Source organism: Rhinolophus sinicus, linkage group LG03 (genome assembly GCF_036562045.2).
Source record: "Rhinolophus sinicus isolate RSC01 linkage group LG03, ASM3656204v1, whole genome shotgun sequence".
Taxonomy (NCBI): domain Eukaryota; kingdom Metazoa; phylum Chordata; class Mammalia; order Chiroptera; family Rhinolophidae; genus Rhinolophus; species Rhinolophus sinicus.
The window spans coordinates 187,784,556-187,799,885 of NC_133753.1; the positions used below are offsets into that span (position 1 = coordinate 187,784,556).

At 37.0% G+C, this 15,330-nt stretch overlaps 1 long non-coding RNA gene across 2 annotated transcripts in view; it reads right to left on the bottom strand.

Annotated features, from left to right (window-relative positions):
* The window catches only part of LOC141570726 (uncharacterized), a 29,703-nt gene extending 14,782 nt beyond the window's left edge, over positions 1-14,921 (bottom strand). Inside the window, exon 1 of one of the 2 annotated variants that reach the window (XR_012495173.1) lies at positions 14,651-14,921. This is a non-coding gene — a long non-coding RNA (uncharacterized LOC141570726). The remainder of the gene's footprint in view (positions 1-14,650) is intronic. The other variant, XR_012495172.1, reaches the window with a different exon arrangement.
* Positions 14,922-15,330: the final 409 nt, after the last annotated feature.

Consider the following 15,330-nt stretch of genomic DNA (forward strand, 5'->3'; position numbering starts at 1 on the left):
GGTAGAAAAGATTCCCTTCAAATACTAGGATTTAGTGTGCACAAATCTCACAGACTTGTGACTTTGTATTTTATATTTTTGTGTACCTGCCTAAGCTCTCTGATGAGAGGTAGCAAACTTTTAAGACCAGGCATTGTGTCTGATAAAAGTAAATAACTCCTATGAAAGCCAGCACCAGGCCTCAGATATCAGTTCTGTATTTTTTAAAGAATTACTGTATGCATGTACACAAGCTAGGAGTCCGTGGCCCTTCATAATAATTTGATTCGGCTCTAATTAGATGCTACAAATAAAATTCAGAAAAGATGAAGGCTATTGTTCTTGCTATTAGGTGTGAATAGCATTCATGGTTCACTGAAGTGTTTATTTAGATCGTAGTTCATTGACTCTAAAGTTAAAAGGATATCTTAGAGAGTCCGGCATCGATCTCCCTCATTTTGTAGAGAAGAAATGTCATGTGACCTTCCTCAAGACCCACAGGCCAAAGGTGGCTGAGAGACAGACAGTGACTGGCCAGCACAAGAGCTCATTTCCTTTGAAGAGTGTCGGGTTAGGAGGAAGGCATCTCAGCAAGGGATTAAAGTTGTTTCTAGCTGACTGAAAGCAGATCACTCAGCTGGCATCTTCTAGAACAAGACAGGATATATTTATTAGCAGATCAGCGGTGGGTTCCACAGTGTCTGGGGACCTCTGCACACAGCCCTGATAAAACCAGAGAAGTCAAAGAAATGATTGCATTCCTCACATACGTGAGTGATGGTCATTCCACTTTATGAAAACCCATTTTGAGAGAAAATCTATAGTAACAATAAACTGTCTTCTTTACATAAAGCATAGTTTTTACATTTTAACTTAAAGGAGGTTTGAGAGATGCAGTGTCACAAATGCTGTGGGCAATGAAGAAAACTATGACAGAATAAATAAGGAACTATCAAAGGAAAATATCAGAGTACAGTGTGGTATTGCCACATAGACCAGTGGTTTTCAACAGGCTGCATAATAGGGTCACTTAAGGGCTTGAAAAATATCAATGTCCAGATTCAAACCCCAAGACTGAACCAGGGTATTTGGGATGGGACCTTGGCCTTTATTATTTATCTATTATTATTGTTGTTGTTGTTATTACTATTATTATTATTATTATTATTATTACTATTGCACCTTGGGGATCTCTAATGTTCAGACAGTTTTGCAAACCACTGACATGAACCAAAGGCAAGACTATGCATTCAACAATGCTGCATCCTGTCCAGAAAAACATTTTCCTCCATTTATGTCACTTTTTTTCATTTTTACTAAATAATAGGCTTCCTATATATCAAATTTCCTGAGTTGTTACCTTCAGTCCTTGCCTAGAATTCCAGAAATTCAAGATGAATGAGAATATATATTAACCCACAATTGTTATTTAATTCAAGACAAAGAAATTCTTACAAATATAAATATTCCAGTGGATGCTGTATTATCAGATGCATGCAGGAAAAAAATAAACCCAGCCTTCGATTTTTTTTTTTTTTTTTTCCTCATAGTCTTGGGCCCCAATGTGAACACATCTCTTCAAATAGACCTGGATCAAAGGTGATGCATAAAACTGAGCTCATCTTGACCCTCTTCTTTTGAAAAGGGTTTAATCTCAGATTATTTACTGGGTGTGCTTTCCATGTCATGTAAACAGCACTTTTTTGTGACATTCTCAGACAATATTCCAAAGCACATTACATCAAATAATGCCCTGACTAGGATTGCCTCCAAATGAGAAAAGAGACCAAACCTTTGAAACAAAGGAGAGAATCATGGCATGGTGAGATCATGACCAAAGAACCAGAACACTCCCAAGATAAAAGACAAAATGAGACCTTTGAACCACTAGATGCCAGGTGCATTCTCAGTGGAACCAAATTCCTGGGATGTGAAATAGATTTATGCCTTGAGGAATCACTGCCAGGGTTCACTATTTATATCTTCTGTGTTGTTTGAGAAAGCTTTGAGGGGTGAAAGAATAGAGGTAGCCTGAATCAATTTGGTGGCAATAAAATGGGGAAAAGTTTAGCAAATTTTTTATATCTTTGATATGTCTGCGTTCCTCCTTAGAAGCATGACTCATAGTTAAAAGAATTCATTCAGTATCTGAGTCCTGAATAAGATTTTGTGACCTTAAATAGCTCATATTCTAGTGAAGAAATGAGAGAATAATCATCACCAAGGTATCTGTCTGATTAAACCTTAGAGGTAGGAGTGAAATTAGAGGTTTCCAGGTATCTTTCCCAGTGGAATGAGAAGGCAGGGACCATGAAATACAAGAGTCTTGGAATTGCTCCGAGCCTTTTCTTGTCATGTCATGTGCCCCTGAGCAATTCCAATCAATGCTACACAGTTTAATTTTATGGCAGACATGTTTCTATACCTGAAGCCAAAGATAGGACAGAAACATTGCCTATATTGTATGAGTTCTCGCAACAAAATTCTGGTCAATGTGATTCATAAAGGAAAAAATCCCATGTGCGAGTTAATCTTTGGAAACTGGAAGTTAAGCCACAGAATCTGGTCGCACGCCTTGTCCAAGAAATCTGCCTTGAACTGATTTTCACTGTTATCACCATCATTTGGGAAGTTTCTTCTGCCCTAGCTGCCCAGGGTGGGGAATCCATTTTCTATTCCATTCTGGCAAAACATGCATGACTTACTTCTTGACAATAAAAAGCCAACACAAAGGTCAATATGGTGGGTATATTTGAAAGAGGAGGAGTAGACTTTCTTGGAAAAGTAGACTTAGGGCAAGGATGGAAGATGAAATAAAATTTTATAAAACTTCATATCCTCTAGGAAGTATTCTAGTAGTGAACACATCACTAAAGAAGGGATTCCATTCAGCAGCTGTCAATGAGTGGCTACTATTGAACCCTGAGCAGTCAGACCTAGAAATTTAGAAAACAAATACTAAGAAAATTCCCTTTAAAGAGAGGATGGAGTTGTGAGATCGTCACCATCATCACAGCAGATTCATGGGCAGCCACAGCACAAGAGTCCTAGACATGGATCAAGGCCTGGAGAGTCAGGCAATGCTGAATTAAGACTCTAATAGTTTATCAAGCTAGCAAACACTTTTTAAAAACTATTAAATCACTGTTGGCAACAGTACAGAAGAAAAAGGAATAACCTCTTAAGCTATCAGCAGGAGTTTGGCAACACCTATCAACACGTGAACATTACATCTTTGACCAAAAATTCCACTTCAGAGAATGCATCCTCAGTAAGTAATCTGCACATGTATAAAGATATTTGCAGAAATGTACCCATCCTGATGTTACATTGACATTAAAAATTAGAAATACCTCACTGGTCATCAGGTGGAAATTTGCTATATACATTACAGGAGAGATAACAGAATCCCAGGGGACCGTTACAAAGCATAATGGAAATCTTGGGTTACTGTATATGAAAATCAGTAAATAACATTTTTTACAGTCAAGTCAAAATGTTGATAAAGAATAGTATGAATAGTAAAATTCCACTTTTATTTTAAAATGTATATACGCAGAAAAACCTCTAGGGAGTATGAATTTAAATGTTAAAGAATATACAATAAAGGATAAGCAATAGTTATCATTGGGCAGGACATTTTGTCTTGAGATTCTTTATGTCCTTCATTACACATTACAGATAATTATACTTCCTTCATTTCATATTTCTATATTTTCTGAAAATTCACAATAATGATATAGGATATTATCATTAAAAAAATAATGACTCTATTCCTGTTTTGTTTTGTTTTTTAACTCTGAATTTAACAGACGTTAGTGGTTTGTGGTTACCAGAGGTCAGGAACAAGGAAAAGCTTAGGGATCCTGAGTGCCACGTCAGTTGGTAACCAGTATCATGAGTGTCATAGGAAAGCAAAGGCCACCTGCCCTGACCAGGGGTCACATACATTCTGATAGAGAGGCTATATATCTAATTACTTTCCAAGAGTGAGGTTCTCAGAGGAACCATTTAGCAATCATAAATGATGCCTTATTCTACTAGGCCAACCTACAATTTTTAATACTGTTAATCATACCTTCCTTTCTTTTCCAGAATTATTTCCTTCCTTACGTTTCAACGACTCACTCTCTCCTGCATGGTTAAAAGCAAACTTCAGCCTTTGTGAATTCCTTTTAGACTCTTTGCTGATTCCTCTCTTGTTCTCATCCAGTGACAATAAGTATTCCCTAGAGTTCTCTCCTTAAGCCTCTTTTTAGGTTTTTGCACTGTTCTTGAAAAAAAGTTTGTACTCAGTCTCATTTATCCCTCATTAGTTTTGTCCACCAACATTAGGACCCAGACACAAATCTTTTTCCTGGGTTCTTGCACCACAAACCCATCTGTTCTTTGGACGTTTCCAATTAATGGCCGAAAGACTTCTAAAAGACAATATAAGTAAATGTATTCCTCCCTTCAACACACACACACACACACACACACACACACACACACTTTGACCACACATAATCCTCCTGTATTTTTTTATAAATGGCACTGTCATCATCACCTCCAAACACCAGAGCCTTCAGAGTCAGCCTCAACTCTTTGTTCGCTCACAACTGCAAACAGTCCTATGCATTCTGTTTCCTAAACAGCTCACATATTTCCACCTCCATTGCCACTACGTTGGTTTATGTCTCTTTAGATTATTTTAATAATCCTTAAACGACCTCTAAGTCTTACACCAAGCTAAGCTTTCTCCTGATATGCAATCTAATCACATCATTCCCCCATTTAAATTCTTCATGAAATTATCATTGCCTTCCAATTCTCCATAACCTTTTCTTACCTTTTCAGACTCAACTATACTTACCTCCACATATACATTGCACCCCTAAATTCTTCTAGAAATACTGTACTTCCCGATACCTCCATACAGTTTATTATTATTATTACTATTATTCCCTCTACTTTCAAGATTCAACTCATCCAGGACCCACTCCAAAGCCACTGGAAAGTTGACTAGGACTTCTCTACACAGGAGGCAATTCTGTAGCAAGAGACTTATTATTTGGGAAGCCTGAGATGACATAATCAGGTCAAGAACCAGAATTATTGTCAAGAAAAATCAAGATCGTGAAGTTAAGGAAGTTCATGGCAAAACAGTGTCGCCCATAAGGAAAAGGGAAGGGAAGGACAGAAATAGGACAGGTTAATTTATGGTCAGGATAGTTTAAAGAAAGAAGAAAAAAGTTCAGAAAGAGACCTTGGCTAGTAATTCGGACTGAAACAATAAATTGACAGTTGACGCTGGCAAGCCACTTTTATGTGGAAACTAGGAAATGAAGAAAAGACAAGTATAATTGTAACCAATCCCCCCAGTGGTCAATTCCACCAGTTTCTAGCCATGATTGGGGCAAGTGTAGAGACATGTGACCCAGGCTAGACCCTAATTCTCTCCCTTAAGAATTCACAAGTGGAACAGGGATAACCAGAGACACAGGCAGTGTGAGTTGAATTATGTCATGACAAGGGCCTACTGAGTGCTGCTTCTGACCTCACCAGAACAGCAAGGTTCTCTCCTAGAGGTTTGGTTTGAGCTGCCCAGTCTGTCGCTAAATTTCTTTTCTGTCTTGAGTACACCAAAGGTCTCCAAATTATATGGGAACAAAGCAAGTTGGGGAAAACTATATTCAATATGATTTATTTTATGTAAAAAACAAAAGTGCTTATAATTTAGATTTCAAACAACAAAATGAATCCGGACCCCAGGAATGTGTTGATTTCTGATGTCGGTGGAAGGTGTCTGCTGACTTTCAGGACAGTCATCCAGCTGCTCTCCTGGCTGGTGTGGGGGCCTCTAATTGGCATCACTCAACTTGACTGTAGGTATTGCAAAAATACTCAACAGAGATGGGCAGACACAGGGAAGAGTGGCCTTTGATGGAGAGCAGGCTGTGCCTTAAGTGAAGCTGTGTAGTGGAAGCTCTCTCTACGAGAGGATCCCTCAGGAAGAACATTCCTACACACATCCTGCCACTTGCAGTTAATGCACAGGTCAACAATGTGGTTTTTTTTTAAAAGTTTGCTTTCCAGTAGATAATAATTAAAATGCAATGTTGGAAGAAATCAGCCAGGGTTATTCTAGAGAGAGAAGTAGCCATCCAATCACAACAAAGTAAAATAATTCCAGGAGAATTATCAAACTTATGTTGAACAATGACTTATGACTTACGACTTATGTTGTACAGGCAAAGAAGAAACCAGAACTGAGATAAGCCAAGGTTATGACTAGGAAGATACACTCTGACACATCCAAAGACTAGGGCGAACACAGGAAAACAAATGGTAGGGACAGTGGTCAGCAGTAGACGATGCTGAGGATGATTCAGGATGAAGAGTACCTAGTCCTGGAAGAATCTCCACTTGGGAAACACTTTCTAATATTCCCTCAATCCTCAAGTTCATTACTCTAGGACAACATTACCCTACTGAGATCACTGATGGTTGGGTGGATGTTCCCCACAAAACTAAGTTTGCCAAAGAGAGGGATTGCCCGGCATTTAACGGAGCACCTGGCCCAGGGCAGACAGTCAATGGTTGCTGAGAGCTTGTCGAATGAATTAGGGCATTAGCAGACTATTTGGAGCACAAAAGTAGCACTTTAATCTAAGCTGGATAACTGTGGAAAAGAACTGCAGAAGTAAATATATCTAAATAAAGGTATTTAAAAGGGCTAATAGAATGTCTTTGTATAACATTCTTTTTCAGATTGTAAATAATTGCCTTATTCTTCAGAGAAACTTTTAAACATTATACTGATGCTAAAGATAAGTGGGAGGGGGAGGAAACAAATCCATCTTGCAACAAATTAAAGGACGCATTTTCTTCTTTTGCCAAATCCCCATACTCTAGGAGAATAATATATTTGTGCGTATATATCTATGGACCATCTTTCTAGTGAAGTGTTTGTTAACCTAGCTGGGATCAGTCACAATATTCCTTCACATCAAGTGAAATATTTGCCCCGAGTTTTATCGGACACCGAGAACTGTACTTCCTAAAAACTGTGTCTTTGTGCTGTGCCATGTCTTTAAATGTTCTGGTACATATCAAAGAAATATTTATTTAAAAGTATCAACTCCAGCTTTGAAACCTCAGAATGCAGAATTAAAATTGGTAGAAGGTCCAAAATCAGAGTAAATCTAATTGCATTAAGGTTTGTCTGTGATCAAAATATGAGCCTCATTTCTCACAAAGGTCCTAGTGGTCCTACTATGTGTATCAGGAGACCAGATGCTCTTCTTCAACCATAAAGAACAGTAAAAAAGATAGTTACAAGATAGGTGTTCAAGGTTGAATTTTAACCAGCTTCTCTAGAATTTATAGAAAGATAGTTTTTAAAACATGTAAAAGGAATTGCCATGTATGACAAAGCCATTCATCTTACTGAGTACAAATGCTTCAGCACTAGAGTGAATTAGAGCCTGGAGTCTCTGTCTACATGTGAAAACATCCAAACCTAATAGAACAAGAAACCCTCCAAGAGGTTTCATTGAAATGTTTTAAGATTCCATCTGGGTTTTTTTCTCCCCAATATTTCGATGTTCAGAAAGGACATATTCCATTAGTATTATTACAGAACTTTAGAGACTCCATAGCACAGTGGACAACATTGCTTTGGAGTGAGTTAGAAGTCAATAAGATACCATCTCCCATTACTTTTGGCAAGTTATACAATCTACTTGAGTCTCAGTTTACTCAATTATGAGAGAATAAATGATATCTATCTCATTGATTTGACACGAGAAATGAGGCAAATGGGATAACATAAAATTCCTGGTACAAGGTAGGTGCTGGAGAAATTTGTCTGTTTGGGATTTCTACTGTTTATTATTATTATTATTTTTTAATGCATGAAGATCTGGAATACAAAGAGAGAGCATACAAAGGTGAAGAGAAAAGATAAATATAAATTACAAAAAAGAAGAAAAATAATATGCTAGGGTCTAAATGTCACTCAGGGTAAAAATCTGTGTTGATTTCTGATAGCTTTACCATAATGTGGGGTCACCCATATCCCCACAATTCCCCAGCCCTTTGGCATTTAGAAAATGATCACCTAGCTCCTGGACTCATAGTTTGGTGGATCTGATAAAGCCCTTGCTGAATCTTTGTCCTTTCATGTTACATTGTCTCTGTAGAATAAGGAAAATCCTGATAGAAATAATAGCTGGAATAATTTGGGAAAATAGCTTTTTATTCACTGCCTTTTTAGATTAATTTTAGAGAATCTATATTTTTACATCTATTGCCTTGGACAAACTCCACTTGAGATTGAAAAATATTTTCAATTTGTTTTATTAGTTATCATTAACATCCCTCCATTTAGCTGTTATTTATATGCCTGTAGGGTTTGGACCTAAGTTTTTCAAACATTTGGAAAATGTACTGTCTGAATAAACAATATGGTAAGAGTAATCTGTTAAATTTCATTAATCCCATCAGCTTGGCCAGGAATTTGAAAAAAGAAATTTTCTCATGTTCCTGACCAGAAGAATACGAAAGGGTTATGAACCCTTTCAGAGTCATAGAGCAGAGAGAAAAAATGGTTGCCTTGGTAACAAGGCAAACCAATCAGCTGCATACAGTCTCCCCCGAGCATCTAATTTATTCAACAAATGCAGGCTAGAACAGGTGGCTAACCTAAATGATGCCAAAAATCTTTAGCTCTCAGCTATACTCACCCTCCACATTTTCTTGTACACAAAGTTTCATTCTTGTCCATGATAAAGGAAGTGTGAACAAGATGCATTTCAGTGTGCAGTGTAACATGTTAGTAGTCAGAAGAGCCATCAGAACTTGACCCTTTTTAATTTTCTGACAAAAAGGTGTGTGTTTTCAAGAAATGATTGCTACTGACAACTTAATTCAACTAGTTACTTTGAAAGGGAAGGTCCCCCTAACTCCTGTTATAAAATTCCATTATTTGTATTTTAATAAATCAAATTATTGTAAGTTTTAATAGCAAGAGAGTTTATCCCTAGATTTCACAATTATTCCTTTAGAAATAAAGTGTCATAGAAACTCCAAGTCCTTACGTCTTCTGAAAGCACATAGGTATTTATAAATAATTCTGCAGTGCAAAAGGGGAAAAAGAGGGAGTCATACCAAGCTAGTTAAAGCTCTATTCATTCGAGCATCATATAATCTTATTGACTGATGAATGAATAAACAAATATGGTATAGCCTTAAAAATAATAATAATCCCGTTGGCTACATTTAAAGTTATAAAGGAAAAATCCGGAAAACAAACGGTAAAGCATAAACTTTTTCATACTGTGTAAAGGACTTCGATGATCTCGGCCCAGTTTCCTCTTCAAACCTCATCCCCAAACACACTCCCAAGTACATCCTGACCTTCAGTCAACAGAACGTCCATGAAATATGCCCTTTATATCTCTGCATTTTGCATTTGCTGTTGTCTGTGTCTAGTGTGTCCTTCTAGCGCTGGACTCTGCTCTACACTTATCCATCCTACAAGGCTAAGATCAACCACTTCCTTTGCCCTCAGCCTCGCCTCATCTCCCCAGGAAGACTTACAATCATCGCCCTGTGATGCTTCTGTAAGTGATTCCATTGCTTGTTTCTCTGTCTGACTTCTTCATCAGATTGAGTCCCCCAGACCTTAAATACAAGGACAATGTTCTATTTTTCTCTCCATCTCCAGAGTAGCACCTGACTCGTAGTCTGGAATCACAAATATTTGGCAGAAAGATGAGTGAATGAATGAATGAATGAATGAATTTGTGCCTTGTTGATACCAAATCTCCACAAATATGATATATGACAAAATATTTTTAGATATTAAAAAGAATCTCACTAATTTAGACAAAGTACAATGAAGTGTGCTTTTATGAGTAAAGAATCAGTATTTTTTTTTAAATGAGGAGAAATTTTTCTGCAAACGAAGTCTTAAATGCAGCTTCTCTTGTAAGCCTGAATGTCAACCCAGCATCCAGCTTGCTGTTCCTGCTCATTCCCCGTCTCAAAGCATTTCTACCAAAACCACAGGCTTCCAAGAGCAAGGCTTGAATTTACTAGGGTGCACCTATTACACATTTAATTTTGCCTTCCTACTTCCCAGTACATAGTAATCACATAAGCAAGTGTTTGTTGAAAATGACCTTTTAGATTAGGAGATAACACTAGCTAGGAAGTTTGGGGCTTGGTATTTCTCTGTTGATCTGCTTTTGAAGTCTTCCAATTGTTTCCGAAGGTGACCCTTGCTGCCAAAGGACGTTTCCCTGGTAACAGGGATGACTGCTTCCAGCATATAGAAAAAAGGCATCTCTGTTTGTTTTATACCTGACTACCACCCAGAGATGCTATATTGCTTCAAAGAAAGCAAAAAGTCCTCATTTTTAAGTATCAGATCAGCTCTCCAGTTCATGGGCTGCACATGGTTCTGGAAAACAAGACGTGGTGATAATTATCCAGCAATAGTTTACTCATCTCATGAAAAGGACACAGTCTCTACATGGATGCATTTTCATTCTCCTTCCCTAATTGTCTCACATGTCTGCTTATGCATGCACACACACATACTCTTACACATATACACACACATGCACACACACACAAACACACAAATACACACACATCATTTCTTTTTGTTTATTTTCTGCATTAAAGCTTTTTGCTTGCTATCTGTTCTCTTCTTTCTGTATAGTCTCTATTTTACTTATTTTCTATTTCCAGTAATGGCTTCTTTGCACATCTGTTTCCAACATCAACCAAATTACAAATTGGAGTTAAGTATCAACCTATATGTCCCAAAAAGGCTTGGTTGGAGCAACTGGCCTTTGATCAACTCACATAACCCCATATTATTGCAAGATGAGATGGAAAAATAAAATAGGCCTTCAAATTAATGTTGTTTATGATCAAGTCACCTATAATTCACATTTACTCATATATTCTTCTAAGTGATATAGAAACATGTTATTTGTTATGCTTTATGCTTCCCAATAGCAATCTGAGAACATTTTTCTCGCTATCAATGAGACGTCTTTGTGCCAATTTCATACAATTGCACAGTCATATGACAAAATGGCTGGAAAACCTAGTGTCAGACATATCTCCATATTAGTGGAATTATTTTGTCTGGATTTTATACTCACAAAAGGGGAGAAAATTAATGAGGTTGTATAGAGTTTTGTTGGGAAAAAAATTATTCCTAAAGAATGCTTTCAGATATCATTTTTGTGCTCATTTTGGTAAGTAAATAACTAAATAAACTAGATTTTTAGAGTAGATAATGGCATATCAAAGATTCAAACTCATAGCTCAATTTTTTCAATGTAGAATATACAGAATCCTAACAGGACCACTAAAAATCACAATGACTTTTTTTATACTGAAAGTATCCATGGAATACAATTTTTAAAATACTACTCAAAACGTAGTGTTATAAATCTACAGATCTAAAATACATTTTATTCTAATAAATTCAGAAATTTAGATCTGCAATGGCTCTTAGAAATAATGTAATCCCTTACTTTACGTATGAGAGAATGAACACCAAGAAACAGTAAGAAATCTGTTCCTGCAAAATGATCTCAGACCTTGGATGAGTATCATACAGTCTCCTGATTTTTATTTGCTTACGATATAAAATGTTCACCAGAAAATAGTTGAAAATAAGAATTACATTTTGCTGTTCACTGTTTTATTTTATAACATAATGCTCAGCTTTCAGCAATCTCTCTAGTAAATTATTTATGCATGTGGCGTCCGTTAAGGAATGCTTCCAGCTAAAAGGAACAGAAAACACCATTTTGGGTCACTTAATAAATATTGGTTTATTTTTCCAAAATAACCAGGAGTCTTAAGGGAAGCAGCTGGCATTGATTCAGTGGTTTTAGCATGTTAAGGTTGGTATTTCTGAAATTCTCTTGGGATTTTATCATTGCTGCCTCATAGTCACAAAACGGCTGCAGTAGCTTTCATCTTCAAGAAATAAGGAAGCAGGAACTATGCCAGCCATGTCTTTCCTTTATATCAGGTAAACAAGATCTTTCATAGAGCTCTTAGCAAGTTTATGCTCAGGTTTCAATGTCCAGAACTAAAGAATATGGCCACTTTCACTGCAAAGAAAACTAGGAACATGAGAACTTAGTTTTTTCAACTGTTTTAACAGAAATGACAATGGATAAGTAAATTTGAAATACCTGAGGGTGGGCTAAAAAAGATTAGGTGCTTATTTTTAGATAGCTAAATGATGACTAGGTAGACAGATAGGTAGATAGATGATAGATGACAGACAGACAGACAGACAGACAGACAGATAGCTTATAGATAGAATGATTATAGAAAGAAATTAGGAAAGAAACAAAGAAAGAAACCAAGAAAGAGATCAAAAGAGAAAATAGAAAAAATGCATCCCACTGCAATCTTAAAATAGAAAAATGAGGTATTCCAAACGAGAAACAGAGGTGATGTGAAGCTGCAGACAAATGTTTCCCAAATGCCTTCCTGGGTGGGATCTCAAAGGCACGCTCGGTGGACTGGTTTCACTAGTAATGAAAGCAGGCCACACAGAGGTGTAGCAATCTCAGGGGACATTAAGAACTTGTGTTTTATAAATTTAATTTTAAAACTTACCATTAAAAAATGAGCAATTTACCTTTAAAAAAAGAAAGAAAAAGAAAAGAGGAGAACTTGTGTGTTTTGCCCATTGGTCGGCCGAGGGAAGCTCAGGGTAACTTTTGCTAAGAATCTTAGCCACTTGGCATTTGAAATTTAAAATCATTATACTGTGCGAATAATTTAAGATAGTTTTTGCACTCTCTTCTTAACACAGAATCTGAAAGAACATTATTAATTACAAACTGTTTGTCATTTGACTTTAAAGTCACTTCCAAGTACTCTGGAAGTGCTTGTAGAAGCTCTTTCTTTTCCTTTGGGTCAGCATCACCCAATATGAAAATCAAGTGGGCCAGATGAATTGCTATAGAATCAAGTCAGCAGGTTTAATTTCTCAGTCACCCTTGCCCCTTTCTCCTCCTAAAAACAAGTGTGAAAGACTGTGCTACTTCTTTGTCCTCGATTCTGTGATAGAATGTAGTAAGCTCCATGGTAGAGGGTCTAGCCTCTGAGTGGACCTCATGTGTCTACAACGGTGCCTGGTACAATACAGTCATTCAATAAAGAGTCGTCACCTGAGTAGGTCAAAAATATTTATTTGTAGACTAATTGCCTACTCAGTACATAGTATTCTACGTTGAGGTGAAATGCAATAGATTCTGCAAAACTACTCCAACATGAGTTGCACAGAATTAGAGATGGACATCAGATCCTTCTTCAGAAAATAGCTTGTTGATGAAAAAGTTTAGACTATCCATGTCTTACGAGTGAGAACCACATGCTTATCTTTCTGTCTCCATTGCCAAGCCCAGTGCCTAGCACATACTAAACATTTGTAAAATTAATTGCAATCAGATTTCATATTGAGTGATTACTAAAGTGGTGGCAATCAATATTTTGGTTCATGCCTTAAAATAATATTATATTGGCCTGTTTTCAATGAACATTCAACTCTTGAACTTCATTCTTAAGAATGTTATTCACAGTCCAAAGCATTCATCTTTCCAACCAAAAGGCTAATGAAAACCTGAGGGGAAATGCATCACACCCAAGTCAGAGTTGAGCATACATTCACGCGAGCAGGCACACACACTGCTGTCACTTTTTCTCGTATCATTCTGGGCTTGTGAAATACATTGCTCTCAAAGAGAAAAAAAGAGTACAACCAAGAACACTAGTGGGAGGGTGGGGTGCCAGTTAGCTCGGTCGGTTAGAGTGTGGTACTCTTAACAACAAGGTTGCCAGTTCGATCCCCACATGAGCCACTGTGAGCTGCACCCTCCACAACTGAATTGAAACAACTATGTGACTTGGAGCTGATGGGTCCTGGGAAAACACACTTAATTAAATAAATTAAAAAGAAGTTTTGTTTTTTGGTGTTTTTTTTAAAAAAAGAACACTAGTGGGTTTGTCTCTAAGAATCCAGAACTAAATAACCCTGTGAAGAATGAGATTCTATAAAATGTGTATCAGTTTGTATCTGCGCAATTCCAAACACAATCTATAATTGGTGTAAATGAAGGTAATATATTTCTCAATGGCTGGAGGATTAAAAACATTGCTTTTTTAAAGTTACCTCTTATATTAAGACTCAAACCAACCTTAAAGCAGAGCTCACTATTAACCCCACAGTACACACGATTTCTACAGCCGATCACCAGGTAAGATTATACATAGTCTCAACAAGTCAGATGTTGCATTACTGAAAGACTTTTAAAATGGGCTCTACTCTTTCAGTTGTGATATTTTTATGGTTACGTGCAAGCTTAGCTAGGTGAGCCTGATCACATGTCAATATCTTATGGGTGTAAATGTACACATTTTTAAAAGCACTATAATTCCTCTAACTCATTGATTTCAGCAAAGAAACCAGAGAATCTCAGTACCCTTCTCGTGTAACTGCAAGTACAAATATATTTTGTTCCATGACAAAAAGGAACAAGAACAACAACAAAAAAGATTCAAAGGAAAACATACAAACAAAAGACAGAGAAATAAGTCAGTTGGAAAACAGAAGGCTGAAGCATTAATTGAACATTACCTTTTTCTCACAGTGAGGAAAATGCATCATGGTCATTTCTGTCTTTTCTCACACTGCTGATTTAAAACCCCCAGCTGAGCAGGCAGCTGTGCAGAGTAAGGAACTGGTGAGCTCAGCAGGAGTCCTGCATCTTAGCTACTCCCAGAAATTCATGCTTTCTTTCAGTTGCTGCATCGTCATTAGTAACGCCAGAAATGTGAGATGTGGTCGTCTTTTCTGTAGCAGTGCTACAAAGATCATAGTGACGTGTCTTTAAAGATTTCAAAAGCCTGAGCACCCTCTTTTGATTGTTACTTATTTTCAAAGTAGCCTCCAAAGAGCAGGCATTGGCTACTTTTCAAAGTATTAGAAATTCTGGAAAGCTTCCCTTCATCATAATGTCAATGGAATAGATGGGAAAACAGACATGAAAGGTGAAGCACATGGGAAAAGGGACGATAAGGTTGCTTTTTTACCCTTCCAATTAAAGAAAACAAACATACACACACACACACACACACACACACACACACAAAACTTGACTGTTATACTTCAATTTTTTCCCTACATTGCAACAATGAAAACCTTATCTTAAAAAAAATGAAACACTGTATCTCATGCCTCTGATAAAAGTAGCAATACAAAATTAACTGCAACCTAAAATAGAGCTACGTTTCTTAAAAGCCCTTAAAAATTGAATT